We start from the raw sequence: 14155 nt of genomic DNA, 5'->3' as shown, positions 1-14155 counted from the left end.
GTGCTGTTGTGGAAATGTCACAGGATTACTAATCCAATACAGGATAATGCTCTTGCAGCTGGTGGAAGTTATAAACAATTAATACAGTTTCAAGATCTAGGATCTGGTGTCAGTAACAGTGACCTTCCACCAATGTTGATTTTTAACTTCGATCTCCTACCCCAATGTACTTTCAGGAAGTGAATCTCCCGTGTTTTCCTGGTCTGGCCCTAAGAGTAACTCCAGACACACAGACATATGATCAACTCTTCAATGGTCTATGAAACGGTCAAGCAAGACACTCTATTGTATCAAACTTCTCTGAGGTCTTAAAGGATAAAACCGGACAGAATACCCGGCCCCAGCCTTCATACCGGAAAAGGGAACGGGAAACACAGACCTGTTGACCCTGCAGAGACCTCTCATCTAAGAGCTTGTGATAGCATTTACAGAGCTTTCCCACAGACTGCACAGAAACACCGGGAAAGGAGTAGGCCATTCGACACATTGAGCCTCCCCATTCTAGTTCATTGAGAAAATCTCCTCAATGGAGTTTTCCCGACACAGTGTTCATATCTATTAATATGTGTAAACTTTGTGAAGTATAAAATAAGAACAGCTGTAGTCCCTTCGGTCCATCAATTTTGCTCATCGATTCAATATACAGACAGTTCTCTGATAGCACGTGTTTATTAAATACAATTTCGCTGCAATGCGATTCGTGAATTTCGCACCTTTTTCTATAAAGTGAACTTCCGTTCACTGTGACACGGTTCCTTGCCTGGCACCAGCTGAACAATAAAACCCAGCCTCCGGATCCTCTGTCTGCAAAATGCACAATCAATGTGTCCAGCTAAAACAGGAATGTAATCCGCTCTGGAAGCCTTGAAACTGAGCCTGAAACGGGGAATTGCAGTATCCATTTCGAAAGAACTTTATTTCGAACCGGAGGAGAATCTTGGGGAGAACTGGGATACCGCATCAGCATCACGTGGTCAGTCAGCCCTGAATGCTTTCTGGTGAATAGCTTGGAGAAAGGTACAGGGCTGTAGTCAGTGACTGTAGTGTGAAAGTGTTACATTAAGAGCACTATTGTATTAAAATGTATGATTTAAAGGTTTACTTAGACTAACTTTAATTTTTGGTTTTTACTGATATTTTGCGGTTCGCCCCTTACCCGGTTTTTTCCCATTGGCCCCATTATTAATATTGCACAATTTTCTGTAATATAGTATTGCACAGGTATACAGCTACTGTGATATTGGAGAACAACCTATAAAAATATCTGATCCTCTATCTTCATACCATACCCTGCTCTCTCCTTTACTGTATAGAAATCCATTTTTATATTCAGTGCCTTGGTTTCCACAGCCTAATCTGGGAGACTATTCCCCAGGTTCACCAGTCTCTGAGTAGAGACATTTATTCTCATCTCAATGCAGAGTGGCTTGTCTGTATCTAATATTGTAGCCCTTTGTTTTTGATGTCCCACCGAGGGAAATTATCATCCCTGCTTCCAATCTGACTGGTCCTGACAGAATTTTATGTATTTCATAGAGATGCCCACTCATTTTCCTAAACCCCTTGGAATACAGGCCCAGCTGCACCAGACCCTTCACCCACAACAACCCCGTCATTCCAGAGATCAGTCTGGTCTCCTTCGCTGCTCTCCCTCAATGTCAGGTTTGTCCTTTATAAGGCAAGGAGACCAAAACTGCACACAATACTGCACAATGTTTGAAATGAGATCTCACCAAGGCCCTGTACAGCTACAGTAAAATATCCTTACTCCTGTATTCAAATCCCCCTGAAATGAAGGTGAATACACGATTTATGTGCCTACCAGCTTTCTGTTCCTGCAATATTGCTTTCAGTGACTGGTGTACAGGGAGATCCAGATCCTTTTCAATGTTTCAGCTCCCCACTTGTTGGGTCTGTGTATACTCGTCAGCGTGCCATTGCCATTCCCAGTATTGACTTCTTGTTTCAGATCTCACTGCCCTGCACTGACCTCGGATGGCTGCACAGAAGGAAACAAAAATGCAGCTTAAGTTCCTTTATAGGTCAATGTTTTTCAAAAAATCCCTTTCCAAATGATAAGCTCCCGTTCTGTTATTCCCATCAAAGGTCACAACATCACATATCCCCCGCTCCCCCCATTGTTCTTCATCTGCCACGTATTTGTCCAGACACTCCACTTATCTCAATCACCTTGCAGTTTTTTTGACATCCTGCTCACCCACTCACAATCCGATATTGTTTAGTGCCATCAACTGACTTGGAAATATTGTATTTGATTTCCTCAACCAAATATATGACATGTATTTGGAATAGCTGGGGCCCAAGCCCCAGGCCTGTTATATCCACCAAGGGTTCCACTCGAAACAAAACTTGTTTATTTCTGCTCACTGATTCCTGCCAGCTCTCCCATTCTAAAACCATATTAGTCCCAGTCCCATAGGATTTTAATTTTCATAATAGGCTTGGAGCTTTATCAAAAATCTTCCTGAAAATTGAATCGTACTGTATTGATTGCTTTTTCATAATTATGCTAAAAGTCACCTTCTCAAATATGATTCCCATTTGATAAATCTCTGTTGGCTTTGTCTGTGCTCATTACTTTCAGTTCCAATACTTCCTCTAAAACTGTTTGGTTGCTTATTTCATTCTATTCCCTTTTTTTCAACAGACTAATGTTCACTAGGATTGTTGGGAAGTTTTCTTTTTTGTTTTTTTTTCTCCTTCTGTGAAGACATAACTGACGTATTTGCTCCATAGTTCTGCCTTTTCCCTGTCCTCAATTCTCTGGTATCAGACTGTAAGAAAGCTGCACCTTTTTTCCCTTAATTTTGCCACTGACATATTTTCAGAAGATATTACAAGTTCAATCTTAAAATCCTTGTTAATATACTCTTCAGAAGCCCATCAATTCCTATCTTAAGCTACAGAATGATTGACCTTCCACAGACATGCAAACACAGAAGCACAGACTTTGTACCATCAGAAATACAGCACCGTCTACATTAGCCCCACTTTCCGACACAAGACCCGTAGCCGTGAACCTTATGGCAGTTCAACTGCACAGCCGTGTATTTACTTATGGTTGTGAAGTTACCATTACAACTCCTCTCTCAAGAAGGGCATTCCTGACCGCAACATCCTCTGGGTGAAAAACAATCCTCAATTCCTCTCCAAATCTCAAACACATCACTTTAAAATGTGTTGCATTGTTCTTGGTCCTTTGACTGAAAAGAACAGCTGCTGTCTATCCATGTCCCTTGGAATACTATCCTTCCAAATCACGGCCCACTCAGCCTTTTCTCCTCCAAACTAAATAACCCAAGCTGATCCAGCCTCTCTCCATTGCTGATATGCTCTATCCCTGGGAACATCCTGGTGAATCTCCTCTCAGCCCCCTCCACTACAATCAGATCCTTCCCGAAGTGTGGTTCCCAGAACTACATACAGTATTCCATCTTGGCCAAACCAAAGTTCCGCATAGCTCATATAATCTATGCCCTGATGAATAAAGGTTATGTTTATGTTCCAGATGCTTTCTCAAATTGTGTATTAACCTGTTTAGTCACATTCAGGGATGTGTGGAGAAGCACCCTCTAAGCATCCTCCTGTGCTGCCATTCATTGAGTACTCCCCTGTCTTGTTCTTTCTTCTAAAGTGTATCATCTCATATTTATCAGGGTTACATTCCATCTGCTATTGATCTATCCATCTGACCATTCCATCTGTATCTTCCTGTAACATAAGGCCTTCCTCCTCACTGCCAACCACCCGGCCAATCTTTGTATCAAACACAAACTTAGTTGTCATACTCCCGCCAACAGCGTCAGTATTCAAAGTTGCATCATTTATGGGTACCACACATAAGAATGTTATAGTTCACACAACACCAGGTTATAGTCCAACAGGTTTATTCGAAGGCACTAGCTTCGAAGGGCTGCTTTTTCATCAGGTGTTATGCACTCTCAAAGTACGTGCCTCTGAATAATCCTGCTGGACTATAACCTGATATTATGTGATGTTTAGGTTTGTGCACCCCAGTCCAACACAAGCACCTCCGAATCACAAATAATAAGGGACACTGCACTGATCCCTGTGATACACCATTAAATACTGTTCTCCAGTCACACTAACAGCCTTCAACCACTACCCTCTGTCTCCTTGCACTAAGTTGGTTTGGATGCAACTTGGCAAGTCACCAATGACTCCACCTTTTCCCTTGTTATTCTTTCCTGCTTGACGCACTTGCAGAATATCTGGGGATCCTCCCTAATCTTACCCTGGCAGCAGGTTTCTATGCTCCTGTTTTAGGCAGTTCTCACCGAATGATGAATTTCCTCATTATTACGGTCTTATGTGGCAAATCCTTTATCTTGTCATTATTTGCCCTGAATGTGGGTTAGACAGCCAGAGAAGCTTTCTGTTAATTTCCGAACTTTCATATGTTTTGTGAATTTTCTAAATTTCACTGTGACCCATCTCTCATTCTTTGAAACTCTGGAGAACATAGGTTGAGTTTCCTCATCAGACAACCTCGCCATCTGTGGCATTAATCTGGAGAATGTCCTTTGCACTTATTTTGTGGTCAGTATATTCTTTCTTTCTCAGATTGGGTCACCAACACTGTACACAATGGATGCAGGTTTGGAAGGTTCATTTGCAGACGTTTCATTACCTTACATCTTCAGTGGACCTCACGCGAATAATGCTAAAATTTCCTGCTTTCTATTTGCATGTTTGGGTTTCTTTGGGTTGTTGATGTCAATTCCTGTGGTGATGTTATTTCCTGTGGTGAAGTCACTTGCTGTTGCTTTTCTCAGGTGGTGGTAGATGGGGTCTAACAACCAATAGCACATCAAGTTAGACATCTGTGAGAAAGACATACGGATTCTCTCCATTGTTGCTGTTAATTCCTGAATATACAAAATCACATGCTGTTTCATAGATTCCAATAGTTTCCCTGCAGATGTGAAGTTAATTGGTCGGCAGTTCTCCAAACTATGTCTTCTTCCCTTTATAGATGCTTGGATCCTTTCCATTAATCTATCGTGGATTACTAACTTCCATTTATCCACAATGGATTCCGGTCTCTGCAGAATGCACAGGAAAATAAAACAGTCTCGACAATGTATTTAATACTTCTATTACTGATTTATGCCTGACATTTTAATATGAAGTACATCGGGCTTGTCAGACTTAGCAATGCTCAATCCAGTTACACTTTCAAATATTACCTTGTTACTGATATAAATTGACTTTATGTCTTTCGTTGCACAAGCCCCACAATATCACTGGGTATTACTGGGTGATTTGTGGATCTTCCTCCATGAAGTCAGGTGCATAGTAACTGATTATTTTCTTGGCGATTTCCCTGTTCTTCACAATAAACTCTCCTCTCTTGATTACAAATTTCCATATTTGACCTTACTTTTATTTTGTTTCCTTTGAAACACAGATTGTAGATTTATGTAGTGTTTTTGTTCCTGTTTGTTGGGCATTCATGTTCTCTTTCTGGTTTCCTTATCAGTTTCAAGGCCCTCGTTTCTGAATCGTGAATTTCTGAAAATTCTCAGGTTTCCACAATGACTGAAATTCTTCTGAAGCCACATCCTAAGATTAATACATTTTCGAATTTGTTATGTTAAACATTATTGTGTCACTTTCCCTTTCTTTAGTGTTTGTACCTGAAATAAATAGACGTATTTTTCAGACTTTGTATTTCTATTAATCTCCTGGTCTGGCCAGATATATTCAGGAACACTGCGGGAGGAGAGAGAAGGAATTGCGGGAGCCCTGGCTGATAGTTTTGCATCATCTCTGATCAACGGGTGAGGTCCCGGAGCACTGGAAGGTAGCGAAAGCTGTGCCCTCTACTCAAGAAGGGTTACAAAGAAAAACCTGAGAACTATAGACCAGGAAACCTAAAATCTGTAGTAGGTATCTTACTGGAAAAGGTTCTGAGAGATAAGATATACATGCATTTGGAAAAACAGGGTGCGATTAGGAGTAAGATTAGAGTAGTGCTAGAAAAGCACAGCAGGTCAAGCAACATTCGAGGAACAGGAAAATCAATGTTTCAGGCAAACGTCCATCATCAAACTCAGCACGGCTTTGTGCATGGGAGATCATGGCTCACAAATTTGTTCGAATTCTTTGATGATGTGACTAGCAACGTTGAGGAGGACAGAGTGGTATACGTAGTCTATATGAATTCCAGTAAGGCCTTCAATAAGGTTCCATATGGTATGCTGCTCTGGATGGTTAGATTGCATGAAATTTAGGAGGAGCTGCCAAATTAGATACAAAATTGTCTTGATGGTAGGAAGCAGAGGGTAATAGTGGTAGGATGCTTGTCAGCCGGGAGGCCTGTGACGAGTGGAATGCCTCACGGGTTGGTGCTGCGACCACTGCATATTACATATATCTATAATTTAGATGAGAATGTACAGGCATGATTTGTAAGTTTGAAGATGACACGAAAATAAGCAGCTTCATGGAGAGTGAGCAAGGTTATCAGAAATTTCAGAAAATACAGCAGTATCTTGATCAGCTGGAGAAGTGGGCTGAGAAATGGCAAATGGATTTTAATATAGATCAGTGTAAGTTCTTGCATTTTAGAAAGTCAAATCAAGGTTGGAGTTTCCTGGTGAATGGTTCTGTCCTAGGGGCTGTAGTGGAACAGAGGGACCTTGGAATTCAGTTGCATGGTTCTCTGAAAGTTCATTCAAAGGCAGACAGGGCAGTGAAGAAAGCTTTTGGCACACTGGCCTTCATCAGTGTATATCAGTAAGTATGTAAATTAGGGAGTTACGTTGCAATTATACAGGATGCTGGTGAGACCATACTGGGAGCGTTATGTTCAGTTGTGTTCACTTTGCTATGGGAAGTATGGTATTAAACTGGGAAGAGTGCAGAAGAAATTTATAAGAATGCTGCAAATGACTCAATGGTCTGACTTATTGGGAGAGGTTGGACAAGCTAGGACTTTTTTATTTTAGATGTATGAGGCTGAGGGGGGATCTGATAGAAGTGAATAAGATCATGGGAGGGATGGACACAGTGAATGCACTCAATTTTTTTTCTCAGGGTTAGACAATCACGGACAAGAGGGCATCAGTTTAAGGTCAGAGGGGAACAATAAAAGGGAACCTGAGGACCAACTGCTTTTCACAAAGGGGTGATACGCATATGGAATGATGTGCCAGCGGAAGAGGTTGAGGCGGGAATATTCGCTACATTTAAAAGGCTTTTGGACAAATACACGGACAGGAAAGGATTAGAAAAATACAGGACAATGGCAGGGAAATGGGGTTAGCGTGGATGGACATTTTGGTCGGAATGGACCAGTTTGGGCCGAAGGGCCTATCTCCGTGCTGTCGGACTCTATGACTCTAACAACCATTGCTTGTGTCCCACTGAATGTTATATTGTACTTTCCCAATTGACTGGAGTGAGAGTGACCCTCCAGGCTACCATGACGTTTGACCAGAATGTTCAAGCATTCTATGTAGAATGCAGACACCGTGTAAAATGCACCATATTAATGTAACTATTCCTGAAAAACTGTTTCAGAGCAAGGTTATTAATTCATCTTCTGGTCACACAACACCAAATACAAAATAACCTGCTCTCTAGTTTGCTTCACAACATACTCTTCAACCCACCTCATATGCACTTACAGAATTTATTTTTCACAGCGGGAGCAGTCACTTCGTTAATGCAGTTTAGACGCATCTGGAGACTAACCAACAAAACTGCAGTATCCATGATACTTACATATCTAATTTCCAGAACATATGATGTTCAGATTTCCTGCAACGGTTTTGGTTTCGATATATAACACACCAATATTTGCTTCTCCTTGCTATTTTTAAGCTCTAGCTAAACTGATTCTGTGGAATCTGAGGGACAGCTCTGTGTCATTATTAATGAGAGACTTGGACAAGACATTCAGGGAGGCTCACCTCGACACTGAGATGATCTGAAAAAATACAGGACAAGCATCAATAACCTTCCCACCCTGTCAGGATAAAGGTCACTGTGTTCTCTCTGCTCCCTCAAACTTACTGTGTATCTGTATAGCACCGAGCCCCAGACAATCCTCATGCTCTATTTCCAAATAAGGCTCAGGCACTACCACACTCACTATTGAATTCAGCAACTTCCTTCTCACACTTTCTCTGTCACCTACGCAATATACCTCACACGAATAATACAAATAATACTATATGGATTCAAAACTTTATACTGACTCATCTGGACACCTCAAAACTCCCCCCAGCCCCACCTACACCAGCGCTAATTGCAGGCCCACCCACTCCTGCCCTCACTTCCTCCCTCCCTTTCTCCCATTCCAAGAGAAAAAGTCTGGAATCGGACAGAAATGGCCAAGCCGGGTGGTGGAGTTCCCAATATCCATTCCCTCACCCGCCTAACCCCGCCATAGTACAAGATGGAGTGGACTGGGATAACTCACGTGGAGTTTCTGAAACATCCATATCCCACTGACCGATTAAGGAGCAGTGCTCAGTGAAAGACAATTCTCACTTTAAACCCACTGGCAGTTCCAACGACATTCCTTTCTTATCCCCCCTCCCAATAAAAAATGCAGATGCTGACACTGAAATACACAGAATTATTGGTAAACACCCCAACATACAAACAAACACAATACATACAAGAGGATAGGCAGACTGACACGTAGAAACACACACAGACATATAGAGTCACACACAAATAGACACAAACACAGATACAACGCACAGGCTGATACACAGAAAGACAGACATAGACGCACAGACAGGTGACAAGCAGATGGGGACACACACACACAATCACACACACGCAGACACGAGTGTCATTAAGAAACAAATAGATAAGTTTTTGATTTATAAGGCGATCAAGGATTCTCAGGGGAAGGCAGGAGAATGACGTTGAGGAACATATAAGAAATGATTGAATGTCCTATCAGACTCGATGGGCCGAATGGCCTCATTCTGCTACATTTTTCATGCTCATGTGGTGTTATGCTATCAGGTATTCTCTTCCTGAGTCAGCGACAGAGGCTGGGTTTGATATATATTCAATTCGAAAGGGTCAGTGGCAATGTGGGACAAGTTTGGAGTCTGGAATGGTTTACGTTTATTCCTAATTACTCTTTCTTTATTTCTGAAAAGAGGTGGTGATTTGATGTTCAGTTTTAAAATAACAGGTCTCACAAAGAAATAAGGACGTCCCTTTCACTTTAGTGTTGTGCTACCTGTGGTGTACTTATCCTCAGGGAGCAGTGAAGACTCTTTTATTGATTCGTAGAGTCACAGCGATATTCAGCATGGAAGCAGACCTTTCGGTCCGACCCGTCCTTGCCAACCAGATATCCCAACCCAATCTAGTCCCACCTGTCAGCACCCGGCCCATATCCCTCCAAACCCTTCCTATTCTTATACCCATCCAGATGCCTCTTAAATGTTGCAATTGTACCAACCTCCACCACATCCTCTGGCAGCTCAGTTCATATATATACCACCCTCTGCGTGAAAACGTTGCCCCTTAGTTCTCTTTTATATCTTTCCCCTCTCACCCTAAACCTATGCCCTCTAGTTCAGGACTTCCTGACCCCAGGGAAAATACCTTGTCTATTTATCCTATCCATGCTCCTCACAACTTTGTAAACCTCCATAAAGTCACCCCTCAGCCTCTGGCTCTCCAGGGAAAACAGCCCCAGCCTGTTATATATCTCAAATCCTCCAACCCTTTTAAATCATTTCTGAACCCTTTCAAGCTTCACAACATCTTTCCAATAGTTAGGAGACTAGAATTGCAAGCAATATTCCAACAGTTGCCTTACCAATGTCCTGTCCAGCAGCAACATTACCTCCCTATTCCAGGACTCAATACGCTGACCAATAAAGGAAAGCATACCAAATGCCTTCTTCACTATCCTATCTACCTGCGACTCCACTTTTAAAGAGTTATGTAGCTGCACTCCAAGGTCTCTTTGTTCAGCAACACACCCGATGACCTTAACATTAAGTGCATAACTCTGAGCTTGAATGATCTTTGCTGGACAGGACAGTCAATGTTTATTGGGGACAGACAGGAGACGGATAGACAGACACACTTATATCAGCCATGACCATTCTGAATGGTGCAGACAAATGCCCGACTGCTACCCCTACGCCATTCGTTGTTCCTCAATTCAGCCCTCAAGACTGTCACAGAGATATACTGCTGCCCCTACCACATGTGTACAGGAGCAGACATGTAAACAATGCATTGAGTTGTGTAATAATAGGATCATTGTATTTAGGCATTTCAATTCCAAAAATTCATTAGGGCAGTGAATGTTTTTTAAGAGGGGAAACATGTCTTTACATTTATTCCAGAGAACTTCTTATATCAATACGAAGCAGATCCAAAATGGGTGCCAGAAGAGCAGTGGACGTGTCGGGCTAAACCCAAGAAAGTTGGTAGAAGAACAAAAAGGGGGTTAACAAAAGCATTTGCAGGCAATAGGTCCAATAATCCAAAGACATTTAATCGGTTTATTAAGGGCAAAAGGTTAACATGAGAAACAATAAGGAGTATTAGGGCCCGAGGAAGCAGTCTGTGCACAGAGCCAGAGAACATGTTAAATACGTATTACATATCGGTCTTCACTTTGGAGAAGCAGTTCCTGGATTCACTGTCAGTCCCTAATAGAGTGCTTTGAGCAAATTGACACATAAGCAGAGAAGAATTGGAAGTTTATGCAGGAAAAAAAGTGGGCAAATCCCTAGATCCGGATGAACTGTACCCGAGGTTGATGTGGAAGATGAGGGAAGAGGTTGCAGGCTCCTAAACTTTGCGTTTTTGATTTTGCATCTGGCCACAGAGGTGGTGTGATCGAATAGGACATCATTTAATGTAGGTTCAACTTCCACAGCGTTAGAAAAAAAAAATCATGGGTTTAAAGACCACCAAGTCTCACATCAGTGGGACCGAAACAACTGTAGAAAATTATGCAGGCTGTTGAAGCTGGATCACTGAATATCTTCAAGGCTGAGAAGGACAGATTTTTAAACAAGTGTTATGGTGAAAATGCAGGAAAGTGGAATGGAGGGTTATCAGAATAAATATACGCTAATTAAAAGGATAAGCAGAATCAGTGACTGGATCGGTATACTGCCACTCATATGACCAATGGTAAGCTTTTTTTCCAATAGCCGTATTGAGTGGAATTTCAACCTCTCTCCCTGGGGAGTGAGACACAGTTTGGAATGGAATCAAGAGATTCAAGGTATTCATAAATGCAGTGCTATTAGACAGAAAATACCAGAGGACTGCATCAGCGTGGATTGGATGTCAGGGGAAGTATCTGCTTCAGTGCAGTCAGCACGACCAGAAAGAAGACCTCAGTAAGGCACCTTCCAAGGTCAACCAGTGGCCTGCACTGATGAAAAGGGCATTATGTCTGTGGTGTGAAGGAGTGCTTAAGACCCCATCATTGTAGTGACTCCCTCCTTCCCTCGCCAAAACTAAATGTGGAGTGGTCCACAGATATGCTACCAGGAGCAGAGTAGGTCGTCGTGCTTTGATTCAAGCGGTTTCGGTAAGCAGCAGCTCAGCAAAAGGTGCTGATAAGTTCAGGTAAACTCCTTTTAACTCTAGTCTTACAGCAGTCGAGATGGCAGTTAGGGCAGTCGCATGTTCTTCCTACAGGATGTGGGAGTTAAGGGAGATTTCAATTTTTTTATGAGTGCACGTGTGTGGGAAGTGCAGCCAGCTGCAGCTCCTGGGAGACTGCGTTCAGGAGCTGGTACTGGATGCACTCCCGATCATCCGAGATATGAGAACTTCATAGAAAAGGCTGGAGATGATACAAAGAGGTGAATGCAAGTCTGGAGATGTCACAGAGATAGGAAATCCAGGTCGGAGGTCTTACAGAGAGAGGAAAGCAAGGCTGGAGATGTTGCAGAGAGGAGAATGCAAGGCTGGAGATGTTACAGAGAGGGGAATGCAAGGCTGGAGATGTTACAGAGAGGGGAATGCAAGGCTGGAGATGTTACAGAGATAGGAAAGCAAGGCTGGAGATGTTACAGAGATAGGAAAGCAAGGCTGGAGATGTTACAGAGAGGGGAAAGCAAGTCTGGAGACGTTGCAGAGATAGAAAAGCAAAGCTGGAGATATTACTGAGACAAGAATGTAAGGCTGGAGATACGAAAGCATTGTGGTAATGTTAGAGAGATAGGAAAGCAAGGCTGGAGAGGAAAGCAAGGTTTGGGAGAAGATTTGTAGCTCGGGTGCTCATTGTTGTGGTTCTGTTCGCCGAGCTGGGAATTTGTCTTGCAAACATTTCGTCCAGTGTCTAGGTGACATGCTCAGTGCTTGGGAGCCTCCTGTGAAGCGCTTCTGTGCTGTTTCCTCCGGCATTTATAGTGGCCTGTCTCTGCTGCTTCCGGATGTCAGTTCCAGCTGTCCGCTGTAGTGGCCGGTATATTGGGTCCAGGTCGATGTGTTTGTTGATAGAGTCTGTGGATGAGTGTCATGTCTCTAGGAGTTCCCTGGCTGTTCTCTGTTTGGCTTGACCTATAATGGAAGTGTTGTCCCAGTAGAATTCATGTTGCTTGTCGTCTGTGTGTGTGGCTACTAAGGATAGCTGGTCGTATCGTTTCGTGGCTGGTTGGTGTTCGTGTATACGGATCGTTAACTGTCTTCCTGTTTGTCCGATGTAGTGTTTTCTGCAGTCCTTGCATGGGATTTTGTACACTACATTAGTTTTGCTCATGTTGGGTATCGGGTCCTTTGTTCTGGTGAGTTGTTGTCTGAGCGTGGCTGTTGGTTTGTGTGCTGTTATGAGTCCTAGTGGTCGCAGTAGTCTGGCTGTCAGTTCAGAAATGCTACTGATGTATGGTAGTGTGGCTCGTACTTTGGGCTGCGGCATGTCCTCGTTCCGTTGTCTCTCCCTTAGGCAAGGACTGCACAAAACACTACATCGGACAAACAGGAAAACAGTTAACGATCCGTATACACGAACACCAACTAGCCACGAAACGACACGACCAGCTATCCTTAGCCACACACACAGACGACAAGCAACATGAATTCGACTGGGACAACACTACCATTATAGGGCAAGCCAAACAGAGAACAGCCAGGGAATTCCTAGAGGCATGGCACTCATCCACAGACTCTATCAACAAACACATTGACCTGGACCCAATATACCGGCCACTACAGCGACAGCTGGAACTGACAACCGGAAGCGGCAGAGACAGGCCACTATAAATGCCGGAGGAAACAGCACAGAAGCGCTTCACAGGAGGCTCCCAAGCACTGAGGATGTCACCTAGACAGGGACGAAACGTTTGCAAGACAAATTCCCAGCTCGGCGAACAGAACCACAACAGAGGAAAGCAAGGCTGGAGATGTTAATGAGATAGAAAAGCATGGCTGATATGTTACAGAGAGAGGAAAGCAAGGCTGGAGATGTTGCAGAGAGTGGAAAGCAAGGTTGCAGATGTTAAAAAGACCTCTCCATTTCTATCTCGCGTGACTGACTCAACACAGACATTTACTATAAACCAACTGACTCCCACAGCTACCGAGATTGCACCTCCTCCCACCATGCCCCCTGTAAAAAACGCCATCCTATATTCCCAATTCCTTTGCCTCCCCCGCATCTGCTCCCAGGAGGACCAGTTCCAATACTGAACAAGCCAGATGGCCTCCTTCTTCAAAGACCGCAATTTCCCCTCAGACGAGATTGATGATGCTCTCCACCACATCTCCTCTACTTCCCGCTCCTCTGCCCTTGAGCCCCGCCCCTCCAATCGCCGCCAGCACAGAACCCCACTGTTCCTCACCTACCACCCCACCAACTTCCACATACATCGTATCAGACATCGTCATTTCCGCCACCTCCAAACAGACCCCACCACCAAGGATATATTTCCTTTCCCTCCCCTCCCCTATCAGCGTTCCAGAAAGACCACTCCCTCCGCAACTCCCTCATCAGGTCCACACCCCACAACCAATCCAACCTCGACTCCCAGCACCTACCCCTGCAACCACAAGAAATACAAAACTTGCGCCCACACCTCCCCCCTCACTTCCCTCCAAGGCCCCAAGGGATCCTTCCATATCCATCACAAATTCCCCTGCACCTCCACACGCATCA

Source organism: Chiloscyllium punctatum, chromosome 23 (genome assembly GCF_047496795.1).
Source record: "Chiloscyllium punctatum isolate Juve2018m chromosome 23, sChiPun1.3, whole genome shotgun sequence".
Lineage (NCBI taxonomy): Eukaryota > Metazoa > Chordata > Chondrichthyes > Orectolobiformes > Hemiscylliidae > Chiloscyllium > Chiloscyllium punctatum.
The sequence above is the reverse complement of the archived record's forward strand: the minus strand, read 5'-3'. Positions refer to the sequence as shown.